General features: G+C 47.5%; 1 long non-coding RNA gene across 1 annotated transcript; it reads left to right on the top strand.

Moving 5' to 3' along the window:
* The first annotated feature begins 376 nt into the window (after window positions 1–376).
* LOC125317616 lies at window positions 377–3,679 on the top strand. Its single transcript, XR_007200136.1, has 3 exons — window positions 377–625; window positions 1,003–1,159; window positions 2,691–3,679. It is a non-coding gene; the product is annotated as an uncharacterized LOC125317616 (long non-coding RNA).
* The last annotated feature ends 11,569 nt before the right edge of the window (window positions 3,680–15,248 follow it).

Here is a 15,248-nt window from a genome sequence, read left to right as displayed (position 1 = left end):
CCCATGGAGCTGAAAATGGAAGAGCTTCCATCCATTCCTGGTAGCTCCAGGTCAGCAGGAGGATGCATTCCAAGAAATATCCAAAGGGGAATAGCATTCCCATGCTCCTGAAAGATGAGAATGGAAATATTTTTATTGTCAGGATCATTAATATGATTAATTAGCAGTTGTATAATCCAGGTTTAATTTTTAAGAGGATCATTCTGTGTCTGCCAGGACCCAGGAAGGAAATGTCACCCAGAAATATTCATTGTCTTGGTGTGTTTTTCCTTAACCCCCCACCTGCTGGGCATGTGGATATTGGAGAATATATTGTTTATTTTTTAATTCCATTTATAATTGTCTTGAATGCAGCTTCCCCTCGTGCTCTGGGAAAAGCTCCTGAAGAGAATCCTGAAAATTAAACAAACTCCCCCTTTTTCATGTCCTTATTTCAAAATAACCTAATTTTAGCATCGATTTGGAGGATGTTTGGAACTGACATTAGATTACAGATTTTCTTGGCAATTAGTGGGAATTGTGGGAACAAAATAAACTCCTGTGGGCTCAGTCTCCGGGTGAATTCATGGTTTTCTGCCTGAAATGTTGCCGGGTTTCCTCTGTTTATACCCTGATGCCAGTTTGGGTAAGAACCCCATAACTCCTGTTTGTATCCTTAAAAATTAAGGAGAAAAAGCTCCAAGAATGAGTTGAAGGCTGAAGTTAAACCTTCCTCAAGTGCTAAAGGTCCTGAGGAGCCAAAAATTTGTGTCCTGGATTGCTCTGGATCAAAGCAGAAGCCATTGGACCGAGCTCAAGTGATCAGACCAAAAGGGCTCTTTACAAGCTGATGGGGGGCTCCAGATTTAACAAAAATTGAAATTTTAACTCTCCTGCCTGCAATTAAAGCCAAAGAAATTTATATAAAATTTGCTCTTCATCCATTATTCCAGAAGCCAAGATTAATGTGTTGACCTCCAGCCTTTTGTTATGAGTTTTATATTTGTTGTTTTGTTTTTAAAGTGTCGGTTCCTGGATTCATGTGATTCTCTTGCACCTTCAGCTTCAATCCGTGTCCCAACTCTCCTTAGGGAAGGTCTTTCTACTCCTCTTCACACAGCTCTGGTGAGGGAAGTGGCTGCTCTGCAAGGGAGGATGGAGAAACTCGCCAGATCTCCAGGTAAGACCCCAAAATTAAACTTTGATGCTGTTCCCAGGGATTCCTCTCCCAGCAAACAGCAAAAGGGGCGTTAATGAAGGGGCCTCGCTTTGGTGGCACCACGGAGGTCACAGAGCCCCCAGAGGAGCTGCTGAGCTGTGAGCTCCGTGCTCTGCAAAAAAACAGCAACCAATGGGACCAAATACCAGGTTTTTGGAAGACTTTTTGGGAAAATTGGCTCCTGCTTTTCTCCCTCACTCAAAACCATCTTCCAGCTGTCCATGGGGCACTGAAATTCCCCTGTCCTGGGAATGCTGGGGTGGGATCTGCATCCCAGAGGCTGTCCCAGCCCTTCTCCTGTTCAGAGTTATTTCCAAGGCTGGCAATATTTTGCTGTGAGATTTGAAAATCTTTCGGAATAAGCTGCCCTTTTCCGTAATGAATTGCAAGTGTTCCGAAGATTGATAAACACAATTTCATCCTGACTCCCTACTGGAAAAAGTCCCTGAAGGAATTTGGCACGTTGGCCATGGCAAATCTAGTGCTTTTATAGATATTTTCAAGCTGCATGAAGATTTAAGGGTCTAATGCAGTGTGTATTGAAAGTTATTAATTTTGGGGTGGTTTTGGCTCCTTTAAATGTCACTTGTCACTTTTAAAGCTGTAGAATGGAAGGGGGGGTTGGTGGGGCTGTGAGTCCATCAAGCTGGAACCTTGCCTTAAATTAAGAAAAATAAATTACCTGTCTGATATTAATGCCTTCCTCATAAGAGTGGGAGCAATAAAGAAGGCTCGGACTGACTTGGAGTTTGGGCTTGTCGGAGGGCAGGAATTAAGATCTTTCCTTGATCCCCAGAAAATGGAGGAACACAGATTTCAGGGACACACCAGCCATTCCTCAGGGCAAGGGCAGGAAATGTTCTGATCCCCGCAGACCCTGCTCGTCACTGGGAAGAGGAGACTTGAGTATCTTGATTTTAAAAAGTGTCATTACCAGTGGCGAATAAGAATAAAGCAGCCCCTTTTGGGGGAGAAGCTGCAGTTGCCCCATCCCCATCCAAGGCCAGGTTGGACGGGGTTTGGAGCAACCTGGGATAGGGGCAGGTGTCCCTGCAAGGGGTTGGAAATGGATTTTTCAGGTCCCTTCCAACCCAAACCATTCCATGATTCTCTGATTAAAAACATTTCAGCCTGACCCCACACTGTGAGGGTTAAACAGAAAACCTCAGAAGGGTCAATAAGGAAATCCCTGGAAGTGCCCAAGGCCAGGTTGGAACCAGCTGGGATAGTGGGAGGTGTCCCTGCCCATGGCAGGAGTGGCACTGGGTGGGCTTTAAGGCCCTTTCCCACCCAAAACATTCCAAGGTTCTGTGATCCCATGAATTATTTAGGTGACTTCAACAATTAACTGAGCAATATCTTTATATAATTTAATGTTTATCAAAGTTGCAGGATTGAACTACAGGTAAGACAAGTTCTCTAAACAGGCACAATTAAACTGCCATGTCCATCCACGCTTCTTTTAGTAATTTCTGGAATTTTTTTCCTCCAGGATTTACCCAGAATTGGGCAGGAAAGGAACAGAGTCATTCCAAACTCAGCAGCAGCACCTGCAAGGCAGCCTTGAGTAAGTCAGGAGTTACTGCCTCTCCCCCAGGTGAGGTGCAGGTGCTCAGCTGCCACCTGGCCGGGGAGCAGATCCCGTTCCTGTGGCATTCCTATGGAACTGTGGGAAAAGAGTGGAGCAGGGGCCCTGCAGGAGCTTGGGGGGTCCTGCTGCCTCACCTCTGTGGAGTCTCTGCTTTACTGGGACACTTCAGGAATGCATTTAACTCTTCCATTCCTTCCTGGCTGTAAGTGGGAGCTTTCCAATGCCGAGTCTATACCTTAAACCCAGCTCTTTGCAAGCTTGGTCTCGGTGACAACTTTTGGTGTGAGTGAGACAGAAATCAGTGACAAAGTCAAACCAGGCTCTGTGCCTGCCCCCCTCCCCTGCCACCCCCCAGTGATATTTTGTGTATTAAAAAGGCAAAGGAAAATCAAGTTGATAAGGCACAAACTCCAGCAGCTCGTGACTTTCAATCAGTGCCTCGGGCTCCCCAGTGCTCTGGAGGGCTCTCGTTGCTAAAAGGGTGTGCTCAGAACAGCAGGATCCAGGGCATCTTGAGAGGCTGATGAAGGAGGGAAAAGAAAGCATTTTCCTCCCAAATTCTCCTGAGATTTAGGGTTGAAAGAGAGGGCAGGTTGGCAAACACAGTGATGTCAGTGTTCTGCTGGGATAGAGAATGTGGTCACAATACTTTAGAGCGAAATACATCATAAAAGTCATGTCATAAAATCATAGAATGGCCTGGGATGGAAAATCCCTTTTAAACTCCTCGTGTTGGACAAAGGGAGCAACACTCCCATAAACTGTTGATGATATTCAAGTTGTAATTTATAAACAGTCTCCTCAAACATTGTGGTATTTGCAATGTATTTATATCATATTATGTAAGATAAATGGCTGGCAAACATTCATAAAGTATTTATTGGACATGCCACTGTTTGTTCAGTGATTTATAAATCAATGCTGGAAAATGGGAAGTGGTGGCAGAGTTTCAGATAAATTCGTTGCAAAATACTTGCTGTGCATCAATAATTCTGATATTAATTAGTTTAGGCTTTATCTGCAAGTGCCTTGGGAATGATTTACAGTTCACTTTCTCTCCAGCCCCATGCTTGAGGGGCTGGAATTCCTGCTCAGGCTGGGGCCAGGCCTGGCTGTTCACAGTCCCAGTTCTGCCCAGAGCTGGATCTGCCCCTGGTTTGTGCATCGTCCTTGGAGACCCCTTGGAGCAGGATTGGGATTGGCAGGATAACCCTGAGTGTCTCCAGGAATGAGTTTTTCCTTCTCTCTGCTCTCCCTGCAAGACTAAATCATGGAATCCTGGAATGGTTTGGCTTGGAAGGACCTTAAATCCCACCCAGTGCCACCCCTGCCATGGGCAGCGACACCTCCCACTGTCCCAGGGTGCTCCAGTCTGGCCTTGGGCACTTCCAGGGATCCAGCTACAGCTGCTCTGGGAATTCCATCCCAGCCCCTCCCCACCCTTACCCCCCTCATTCCTTCCCGTATCCCATCTATCCCTTCCCTCTGGCAGTGGGAAGCCATTCCTGGTGTCCTGTCCCTCCAGGCCCTTGGAAATTTCCTCTCCATGTTTCTTGCAGCTCCTTCAGGTCCTTGAAGGCCACACTGAGGTCACCCCAAAGCTTCTCCTCTCCAGGTGAACAATCCCAGCTCTCCCAGACTTTCCTCGCAGCAGAGCTGCTCCATCCCTCTGCGCACTCTGAGGCCTCCTCTGGGCTCTCTCCAACCTGTCCACGACCAAGAAGAGCTGGAAACACCGAGGGTGAACCCTCAGAGGGAACCTCACAGAGGTGCTGAGCCTGCTGGAAAGCTGGGAGTGGTTTAAGCCCATCCTGTGCTTTCTGGAGAGCTTTGGAGGTCTTAGAAAACATTCTGTAGACACTGAATTATTAAAACATGTTTAAAAGAAAGTTTAAAGTTGCCTCACCAAAGGGTTTTTACATTGATTAAAAAGAAACACCCCAAATTTGCAGCAGCTTTTTAAGACCCAAGTGAGGGTCTTAAAAGGTTTGTTAGGCTTGGTTTAGTGGTTGAATCCCTTCATCTGGAGCTTATCACAAGCTCCTTGCTCTGCTTGGGGGGGCTCTGGTCACCTCTTTCTCCTTCTAAAATCAGCTAAAATAAGGAGGTATTAATCTTTAAAGAACTGGCACTGCCCCTGGTGAGATGCAAATGCCTCCTGGTTTATATTTCTCTGTGCAAATTAGTTCTGAAGTAGTGCTTGAATTTCATTCTGGTCCAGTGATCAGCGTGGGGCTCTTGTTGCTTAAACTCATTAAAGTTCTAATTGGAGCTGGGTTTAGAACTCTAGAAATGAAAATAGCTTGTACTAATTGGGTAGAGTGTGCATCCCTCTCTGCTTATTGGTTTTATACAGGTTTCTTAAGGTGCAAGAAGTTATTTAAGTTATTTAAAGTGGGTTTAGCTATTATGTGATGGGTGATAGAAACATCCAGAGATGTGATAATGCCCGGTGAAGTTGGATAAATAAATTAAAATCCATCAACTTCAGTCAAGAAGAGGATACCAGAGTACAAAGTTACAAACCTGGACACTCACTCCAGGATCTTTGGGTTGGTGGCAGGGAATTGGTGGTTTATTCCCATTTAATAAAGTTTTAGGTTGACAATTGCAGCAAACTGAAACTGTTCTGAAAAAGGAAATTTTGTGTAGCCATGTGTTTTGCTTTAAGAGAATTTTTCAGGCGGGATTTGGGTAGCCCTTCTTTAATCTTGGGAATTTTCAAATGGAATTTCTGTCGCCTTGTTGTAATCTTGGGAATTTTCGGGTGGGATTTGTGTAGCCCTGGACTGTCTGTCAGAACTTTCAGGTGGGATTTTTGCAGCCCTGGTTTGCTCTTGGGAATTTTCAGGTGGGATTTGTGTAGCCCTGCTTTGTTTGTGGGAGTTTTCAAGTAGGATTTTTGTAACCCTGGTTTACTCTTGGGAATTTTCAGGTGAGATATTTGTAGCCCTGTTTTACTATGAGAAATTTCCAGGTAGGGTTTGGTGGTCCCATTTTACTCCAGGGAATTTTCGTGTGGGGTTTATGTAGCCCTGGTTTGTTCCTGGAAATTTTTGGGCAAGATTTGTGTAGCCCTGCTTGGTTTGTGGGAGTTTTCAGGCGGGATTTGTGTAGCCCTGGTTTACTCTTGGAGATTTTCAGGAGGGAATTGTGTAGCCCTGCTTTCTTTGTGGGAAAATTTGGGTGGGATTTGTGTAGCTCTGGTTTATTCTTGGGAATTTCCAGGCAGGATTTGTGTAGCCTTGTTTTACTATGGGGAATTTCTAGGTAGGATTTGGTGGCCCAGTTTTACTCTTTGGAACTTTCAGGCAGGATTTGTGTAGCCCTGGATTGTTCTTGGGAATTTTTGGGAGGGATTCGTGTCGCCCTGCTTTGTTTGTGGCAATTTCTGGATGGAATTCGTGTCACCCTGCTTTATTTGTGGGAATTTCCGGATGGAATTTGTGTCACCCTGCTTTGTTTGTGGCAATTTCTGGATGGGATTCGTGTCACCCTGCTTTGTTTGTGGCAATTTCTGGATGGGATTCGTGTCGCCCCGCTTTGTTTGTGGCAATTTCTGGATGGGATTTGTGTCACCCTGCTTTGTTGTGGCAATTTCTGGATGGAAATCGTGCAGCCCTGCTTTGTTTGTGGCAATTTCTGGATGGGATTCGTGTCGCCCTGTTCTGTTTTTGGCAATTTCTAGATGGGATTTGTGTCACCCTGCTTTGTTTGTCGCAATTTCAGAATGGAATTCGTGCAGCCCTGCTTTGTTTGTGGCAGTTTCTGGATGGAAATCGTGCAGCCCTGCTTTGTTTGTGGGAATTTTCAGGTCGGATTTGTGTACAAGCCTCAGGCCTCGGCGAAACCCCCACCCTCGGGGCTGCTGTGATTGCTGGGCCTTTTCAGCCTCCTGCTGCAATAACCACGCAGAGCAAACCTTCCATGAGAGCCCTGGGCAGGGCCTCCAGGAAATGTCAGGTATTTTGGGCAATAAAATGAGTTTAAAAGCTGGGAAAGCTTCAGGAAGCACTGCAGGGAGCCATCCCTTCCTCCTCAGCACCCCTGACCTCAGCCCTGACATGATCGATGTATTACACTGAAAAACATGGAATTTGTCCTGTCCAGCACCTGTGGCAGGTGTTCTGTGCCACACCTGCCCTTCCTCTCACGTCAAACCTTGTATCTTTGAAGAGCAGCTTGTCTGGGCAGGGCCTGGCAGTTCCAGCAGGTTTTTGGTGGAGCTCTGCACGCTCTGCCAGACTTTGATAAATAATGTAAATGACAGACAGGTCGATAGAGATGTAGATGAAGTAAAACAAGTCTGTGCTGCAGCATCTGAAGGCTCAGAGTTAAATTAACTGATGGAGATGATAAAGGGCTGCTTGTTAGAGCTGCACAGGACCTGGTGCTGTGAATGCCTCGTTAAGGTTGGAGCTGCTCAGCCCTCGAGCCCCGTGTTCAGGGAATTTCTGTCTGTGCCCATCAGGAAGAAAATCAGTTTATAGCTTAAGAAGTGCAGGAAAATGCAGGCACAGGTCTGAATTTAGCAGCCAGATGTGGTGTGGGAAATAAAGGGTGGAAATTGAGGGAGGAAAGCTGCTGGCAGCAGAGGAAAAGCGTCTCACTGGCATCAGGTCCAGAGGGCCTTTAGACTAGTTGTATTTTGGGATAAGGTTAAAAAAGGGATGTGAGTTTTCACCCCAGCAGGAACCCTATTGTTGGATCATTAAGGCTGGAAAAGGCCTCCAAGTCCAACATTCGAACAAATCTCACCCTGCCCATAAATCCTATCATGAAGTGCCAGCTCTGCTTGTTTTTGAACCCTTCAGGGTGGGTTTTAAAAGCTGACCCTCCACTTTTATGTGATGCTTCTGCTCATTTTTATGCACAGAGTGGATTTTGGGCAGCAGCCAGGGCAGAGCTGGCCGTGCTGGGCAGGAGCAGGCCCAGGGTGTGGCTGTTCGAACGCAAAGCTGAATTCTCAGCAGTTTTTTGACTTGTCAAGGGAGGAAAATCCTGCTGCAAAGACCAGCAGCTGTTCCACAGGTGTGGGGATTCCACAGGGAACGAGGCTGGGATCAGGCGGATCTTAAACCCGCCCTGTGCCAGTGGCTGAAAAGGCTTCGCTGGTAACAGCACTGATGGATTGGGAGGGCTGGAAAGGCCCAAAGCAGCTGGGATTTGTGCTATAAACTCCAGTTATCCTCCCTTTTCTTCTTCCAGAGGCTGAATCCATCAAGTTTTAAGTGCTTTTCCCTCCGAGTTCTGCCTCTTCCGCACTCACTTCCTCAGAATTAAATTATGTGGGGAGCATCCATGGAAAACATCAGAAGCTTTTCCCTCTCGTGTGCGTGACCAGCACACAGAATTCTGGCAGATTTTTAGCCCCGCTTTGTTCTGGGGGGTTTTGGGGTAGGATTAGTTTAGCCCTGGTTTGTTTGAGGGAATTTTCAGGTGGGATTTTTGTAACCCTGGTTTACTCTTGGGAATTTTTGCGTGGGATTTGTGTAGCCCTGGTCTCACCCTTCAAACTGTAGAAAACCCTTTGAGAAAAGCTGGTTTGCAGCACGAGAGTGAAGATTGCTTTCAACTCCAATAATTTATATTTTATTATATTGAGCTCCTTGCTCAGGGGCTCCCCAGTGTCCCGTGAGCAATTCTGGGTGGGGGCTGGGGTGTCACACACTCCCCTGATGGCACAGGGGACCCCAGGAGAGCTCGAGGCCCCCTCAATATTTGTCCCCTCTCCTGTGAATCCCAGCTCTGTAACCATCCCAGGGAAAGGAAGGAAGGCTGGAACCTCAGCTATGTATATTTATATTGGAATATTAGTGGTTGTTTTAGTGTAAATAACAGCACAGTGGATTCCTTCCCTGCAAAAGCATCTCTATTCCTGTGGAAATATGGAAATATTATTATAAAAGCCTTTTGAGGCACAGTGGAAGCTGATAACTTCGTGTCAGGATTATTGCAGACTTGTTTAGACCAAATTTTCTCCATGTGTTCTCTGAAGTAATTGATTTTTGGGCCAGAGCAGGAGTGATGTTATTCAATTAAAGAGGCCTAACGTGAACATTTTTGAACTAGCAAGAAGGAAAGTTTGGGAAAAGACAACGAGTCCCATTTAAGCAAGGGAAAGAAAAAACATGTTGGCTTTTTGGGGGATTTTTTTTTTAGGGAGAGCTTGACGAATGTCAGCTTTTAAAAGCCATAAAAAGCAGCAGTTAAGAAAAATGTGGCTTGTTTGGGGGGTTTTTGGTGCTTTGGTATAGATTTAGCTGCAGCATTTTAGGCCTCATATGTGGAACTGAGTTTTTTCAGTCAAGTTTCCAACCTTCTAAAAGCCATCAATATTTCAGAAGCACAAGAAAGTTGGTTTACAAACTGTTGGGTTGTATTAAATAATATATCTATACCTGTGAAGAAAACAAAAAATCAATGGCTCCTGCAAGTTTAGCTCTGAAAGAATCCTAAAGAAATGTCGACAGCTCTTTTCTGGGCTCTTTCTATTGTGTCCATCAAATGTTTGGGCCCTCCTTGAAATGATTTTCAATACTGGCTTTTACTTTGTGGTAAACTTTTTGCTGAACATTCTTGGGGAAGCCTAAATTCATTTATTTTACCCTCAAGGGGGAGTTTACAGAGATCTGTACGTGTTTCTCAGAGAAGTGGCAGTGAAATGATGGGCAGTGGAATGTCCTGCCCCGTCCATGTGAAAATCCCAACAGCTCCCTCACATTGTCCCTGCTGGAGGCAGGGCTGGTTCCAGGGGTCCTGTGAAGGTTGTGATGCTCAAAATTCCTGCCTAAAGTGGCCAAAAGATTGAGAAATAAACCCAAACAAATTACAACTCATTTTTGTTCAAACCACCAGCAGTTTGATGAGAGAACTCAGAAGATTGGGGGGAAGGGGGGGGCGGGTATGGTGATTATTTCCTTTTTTGATTCCACATTACGATTACTGATTCCTTTCCTGATGACCTGTTTTAGGTGTTTTTACACCTAAAACCCCAGAGATTATAGCAGAAAGAATGGCCAGCACTGAGCATATCATTTAAAAATCTATTCAGAAACATTATTAAACGTCCTCTGACCTTTGGGGTTTTAAGAGCACCGGTAACAATTCCCACTGATGATCCTCGTGGGTCCCTTCCAGCTTGGAATATAATAGGATTTTATGATCATGGATGCACTTTTTAAAATAAAACCAGTTTATAGAGCAGCAAGGGTTACCCCCAGTGTCTGTCTGTAGTCAGCATTACAGTATATCCCGGGTTTATGTGGCATTTTATGTGGAATCCAATTCTGGATTGCAGTGGCGCTGCTGGTGCTGCACTGGGAGAGTGAAATACTTGCAGTGTGGAAAAAGCCAAGCACTGCTCATGGTGTGAGAAAGGACATCCCAGTCCTGCACCAGGAGGGAATAGATCCAGTGGGATCCCTGAAAGTAACAGCTTCCAGGACTTAATACACCAACATCTCCTGGTGGTGCATTAAATCCCTTCCTTCTGCAATTAGTTTGATTAATACAAGTTTCTAAACCTGCCCAGCCCTGCCTGTTCAGGTGGTGGAGTCCCCATCCCTGGAAGTGTCCAAAAAACCTCTGGATGTGGCACCTGGGGACACAGATTGGTCCTGACCGTGGTGGTGCTGGGTCATGGTCGGACTCGATGATCCTCAAGGTCTTTTCCAACCTCAACCATTCTGTTCCCTTCAGCAGCTTCCCAGTTCATTGCGCCACATTCCCTGTTTGTGCTTCCAGTTGGTGAATCCAGCTGCAAATGGACTGGGAAAAGGTCAGGAATGGGAAGGGACAGCTGCTTTTGGGGGAAGGTAGAAAACAGCAGCTCCATAAGGTGCCAGAATTAGTTAAATCTCCATCCTCAGCCTGAACACCCACAACCACCTTCCTGCCTTGGCAGTGGGAAGCAGAAACGCTGAAGTTTCAGGTGCTTTGCTGCCCTTTCGTGCCTGATCCCAGCATGGAAAATGGAGCTGACATAAACTGGGAGTATCCAAATGATCTGTAAGTATCTGGGCTAATGAATGAGTTAGAGCTCTGTCAATATTTGCAGCCAGGCCTGTGGAATTAGCGTGGGTAATGCATGCAGGAGATGTAATTTTCAATTTACTTATCAATGTAAACATTCATTTAAAGCCGAAGCTAAGCCTGGTTTACAGAACTTCGCTTGCTGGGAAAGCAGGGAAATCTATAATTTACATTTTCCGAGGGAGAGCTGCTCACAGGTACCCAAACCAGGGGTATTTCAGTGTTGTTCTGCAAAATTCAGTTCTTTCCAAAACACCAAACCAGATTCTGGCATCCCATGGAAGATGACTTGATGTGTTATTCCAAGCATATTTTTCCATGTATATTGTGTGGTTTTTCCCTGGGAACGCAAGGAAATCTTTCCCAAAACAAATCTTTTTGTCTCTCTCGTTTTTTCCCCGTTGTTGTTGAGCAGATCATAATCTCATCCATAATGGATGTGGGACTGGAAAATTCCAGGGAGTTCCCATTAACCAGACTTGCCGAGGGAAGGAATTGTCTCCCGAAGATCCAGCTTTAATATAAAAAAGGAATAGCTGATATGACCATGTTCAGGTGCAAAAGCTGGCAACGGAGCCCTGCTGATGGTTAACATCGGCTGGGTTCCGTGGGCCTTGTGGTAGGACAATTTCTGCAGGTTGGATTTGTGCTTCTGTGACGAGGAGCTGGAATAATTACATCCCTAAAAAATCTACTGCTCTGGAACTGCGTGTCAGGAAAATACCCCTCTGACAGATTTCTTTTCAATGGTAATCAAACTGAAGGAATTTGGTATTTTGGGGATATGGCTAAAATGTAACCCAACGCGGCAGAGGAGCTCGGTTTACCCCGGAGTCATTGGTGCAGCAGAACACAAGGCTTTGTGCACAGCTGCTTAAATCAGCAATTTTGCTTTATATCTCAGTTACCATTTTCCCAGGGAAGGGCAACAATTGATCCCATCAACACAGGTTCTTGTTTGACAGCACTTTTTGAAGTGATTCTGGTCGGGCCTGGCAGGGAGAGGTGAATTATCTCCTGTCTGACTGCGCGGTGCAGGCACCACCCACCACTGTCGTGCCTTGCTAAGTTCCCCGCAGCTGTTTCTTATGGGAACAACGGGAATGCCGGTGTTCTGCTGGATCTCAGCCCTAATGGAATTTTACTCCAGGCCATTGCACCAAAATCTGCTGGAAGTTTCTCCCCCAGCCTCTCCGGGCGGGTGGAATCGATGGAGTTGGCGCAGCAGCAAGAATGGGATGAAGGCTCTGGAATCTGTAGTGGAAACGTGGGCAAAAAAAACCCCACAGACAAGGCAAGGGAGGGAAATAACCTTAATTTTGAGAGTTTGGCATCAACTGGGAGGTGGAGGGCTTGAGGGAGGAGGAGGAGGAGGAGGAGAGCAGCCCCCTTGTGCCGGTGACAGCAGGAGAGCCGGGGGACAATGCCCATACAGGGACCAGCTGTGCGCTGAGGCACTTGAGGCAAAGAGGCGTCCCTGGAACATCTGTGCAGCACAGAAACCACAGGGGGAAGGAGCTGCCAGGGAATCCAGGCTCAGGCACCGCTCGGGGATAAACAACTGCTCCTGTCTGAGCCCTTTCTCTGTGCGTTTCTTGGCACGAAGGGAGTGAGGCAGCGGGGAGGGAGCTGAGCACCGGGTGGGAGAACTTCTGGCACGAGGAATGTTTGTGAGAGTGGCAGGGCTGCAGCAGAGATCACTTACAGCCCATGTGGCACAGGCTGAGGTTCTTGCCACAGGCTTTACAGCAGGTTTTGGGAGACAACCTGGAAATGTGCTCTGCAGTGTCCCTGTGCTCGTCCAACCTAAGAAATCCATTTCCTTCCACAGCCCCTCCCAAACAGCCAAAGATGGCTCCCCTTTGCTCTTCCATCAAAGCTGGAAGAGCTCACTGGTCCCCACCATCAGATGTGAGACAATTCCTTGATCTTCAAATCCCTTCCCTCAGACTGATTCCTGTAAAGGTGGCTGAGAGGTTCCCAGCTTGATTTCAGGAGCAGGGCAGGGGCTCTCTGCTTGCTGCTGTTTGATCAGCAAGTCCCCAGCTATTTCCCTGAGTGCTGGGCCGCAAGTGGCTGAGTCTTTGTAGTTTTAACAGCACCTTTAGTGCAGGGACACTGAACCTCCTCGGAGCTTTGAAGTCCCCAGAGCCACAGCTCCGTATTTAAGCACTGAGGTGACATGAGGAAGGGCGCAACACCCTCTGGACCTGAGCCCTTGTGGTGCGCTGTGCCCTCGCTGTGAGTCTCAGCTGCTCAGCTAGTTGCCATCCAGGATAAATTGAACACACCACGTTTATTTGGAGCAGAGAGGGAGGTGCTGGTGGCTCAGGTGGTGCTGCCTGTGGGGCAGCTCTGTTTGCGAGGCCGCACGTGCCTCTCCCACATCCAATTCCCCCCTTGCTGTCACAAGGCCATTAACACCTCTAAGTGCTTATTTATTCTGGCATTTGGTTCCCCGGGCCCCTGCAGGCTCAGCATGGGATGGACCAGCCAGAGTTTGTTGTTTCCTTTCCTGGGCACGTTTGGTATTTACGTGGAGGGGATGGGTTTCATCCTTTCATTTAATGGCAGAGAGGCAGGAGGGAAAAGCCTTTTTGTGGCTCTCCAGCTCTCACCTGTGCAGGTGCCACGTGTGGTGTTCACAGCCCCAGAGCAGGAATAGATTCCATGGCAAAACCCTGCGGAGAGGGGCTGGGTGCTGTTTCTGGAGGAGGGAAGCTGTGCTCGTCAGATCACTGCAGTGGCGTTTGATTCCTCCTGGGTTTTCACAGTGACTTCCTCCATTTGCTCCTGCTGGATGAGTCAGGAATGCAGAGCCCTGAGCTGCTGCAGTGTCCGTGCTCTGTCCTGCCTGGCTGCATCAGCTGCTCCCTGCTCAGCTCGTGCCTTCCCTCCCCATCAATTTGGAATTCAAATTCCATAAATTCACGGGCTGAGAGGCAGGCCACGGGACTCTCCCAGAAAAAAGAGCATCTTGTGCTTCATCCCAATAAAAAAGCACCCAATTCATGTCTCAGAAACCCTTCCAGCTTTCCCTGAGGGCTCCAGGCACCCAAACTCCAGGGTGAGGATCGGAAGTGGTTTCTAGGCCACCCAGGTGGGCTTGAGTGGGGAGGGCTTTTCTCAATCCCTCTGTGCTGTGAAGGCCAGGGCTGTGTCTGCAGGGGCAGGTGTTGGTTTTCCAGGAGGGAAGGGGTCCCATGCCAGCCCCAGCTGGCCCTGGCTGCGGGATCAGGGACACAACCCAGTGCTCTTCCCAGCTGGGAGCAATTTAGTGACTCATCCATCTGTGACAGAGCAGGGGAGGAACCTTTTCCTCACCCCAACCCCAATTTTCCAACTGGGAGAAGCAGCCACCGTTTCTGGGTTTGCTTTGCCACCGTGGGGTCCCTGAAATTGGGGTCAGGTCTTTCATCAGGGAGGGGATTCTGCTCTTTTTGGGCTCCTGGAGAAGTTTTGAAGATTCCTCAGCACTTCAGAGAGAAAGCCTCGCTGTTTTCTCCTGTTCTAATTGTATGGGCAGGAGGGGAATAAGAAATCAGCTCTTCCAGATTTGTCAATTTTCAGAAGCTATTAAGGCATTCCGGTTTAATTTTGGTTAAGAGCCGTTCCATTAAGGATGCAGGGAGGAAGCCGTCCCTGATGACCCTCGGGACATGCCAAAGTGCTTTAAGATCAGTTTGGGCAGTCAGAGATGTGTGAGTAATGAAACGTCTGCTCCGGGAAGGGCCTGTGCCCACCCTTGGCAGGGGAACCTGGCAAGAAGCTCCTCCACGGCTTTGCGGCTCCCTCCCATCCCTCTGCCTCCTTCAGGAGCCCGCTCCATCTTTTCCTTTCCCTCTCTCCTCTGATTTTTTTCCTTTCTTTCCCAGCAAACCTCGGAAGTTAAGGCACCACAAGATGCAACATGACATAATCAATAGAGAAACTTTCCGAGCTTGCCAAGGCTTGGGATTTTTTTTTTTTAATCTTTTTTGAAGTGTCTTGCTATCTGTCAGCATGTGCTAATTGAGCCTACACGCCCATATGGCACCTGCTCCCCGGAGGGAAGCGTTTCCATAGCCCTGGAGAGCACAAAGAGTGCCGGGGAGGGAGGGAAGCATTTGCCTGGGAATGTTGTATTCCTGGAAAACAAACTGGGGATGGTCCCCACGGGGCTCGATTGGAGCCGCCGGTGTCATTGCTGTGCTGCTTAGGATGCTGGCGCTGGGTGAGTTGCGTTAGGCTTGGCTTAAATTTAGAACTAGGGAAGGTTTTAGTTCTGAGGAGGGTGAGAAAAGCGATGTGGGGGTTTCTAATGAGCCCAAACGAGGCAGCAGCTCCATTAAACCTGAGGAATGGTGGCTGTGATGCCCAGACAGCAATGGGAACGCTCCTCTCGTGGCTCAGTAACAGCTGCACCCACTCCAGCTGAGCTCAGCA

Source organism: Corvus hawaiiensis, chromosome 27 (assembly GCF_020740725.1).
Source record: "Corvus hawaiiensis isolate bCorHaw1 chromosome 27, bCorHaw1.pri.cur, whole genome shotgun sequence".
NCBI lineage: Eukaryota > Metazoa > Chordata > Aves > Passeriformes > Corvidae > Corvus > Corvus hawaiiensis.
This window is presented reverse-complemented; position numbering and strand designations above follow the sequence as displayed.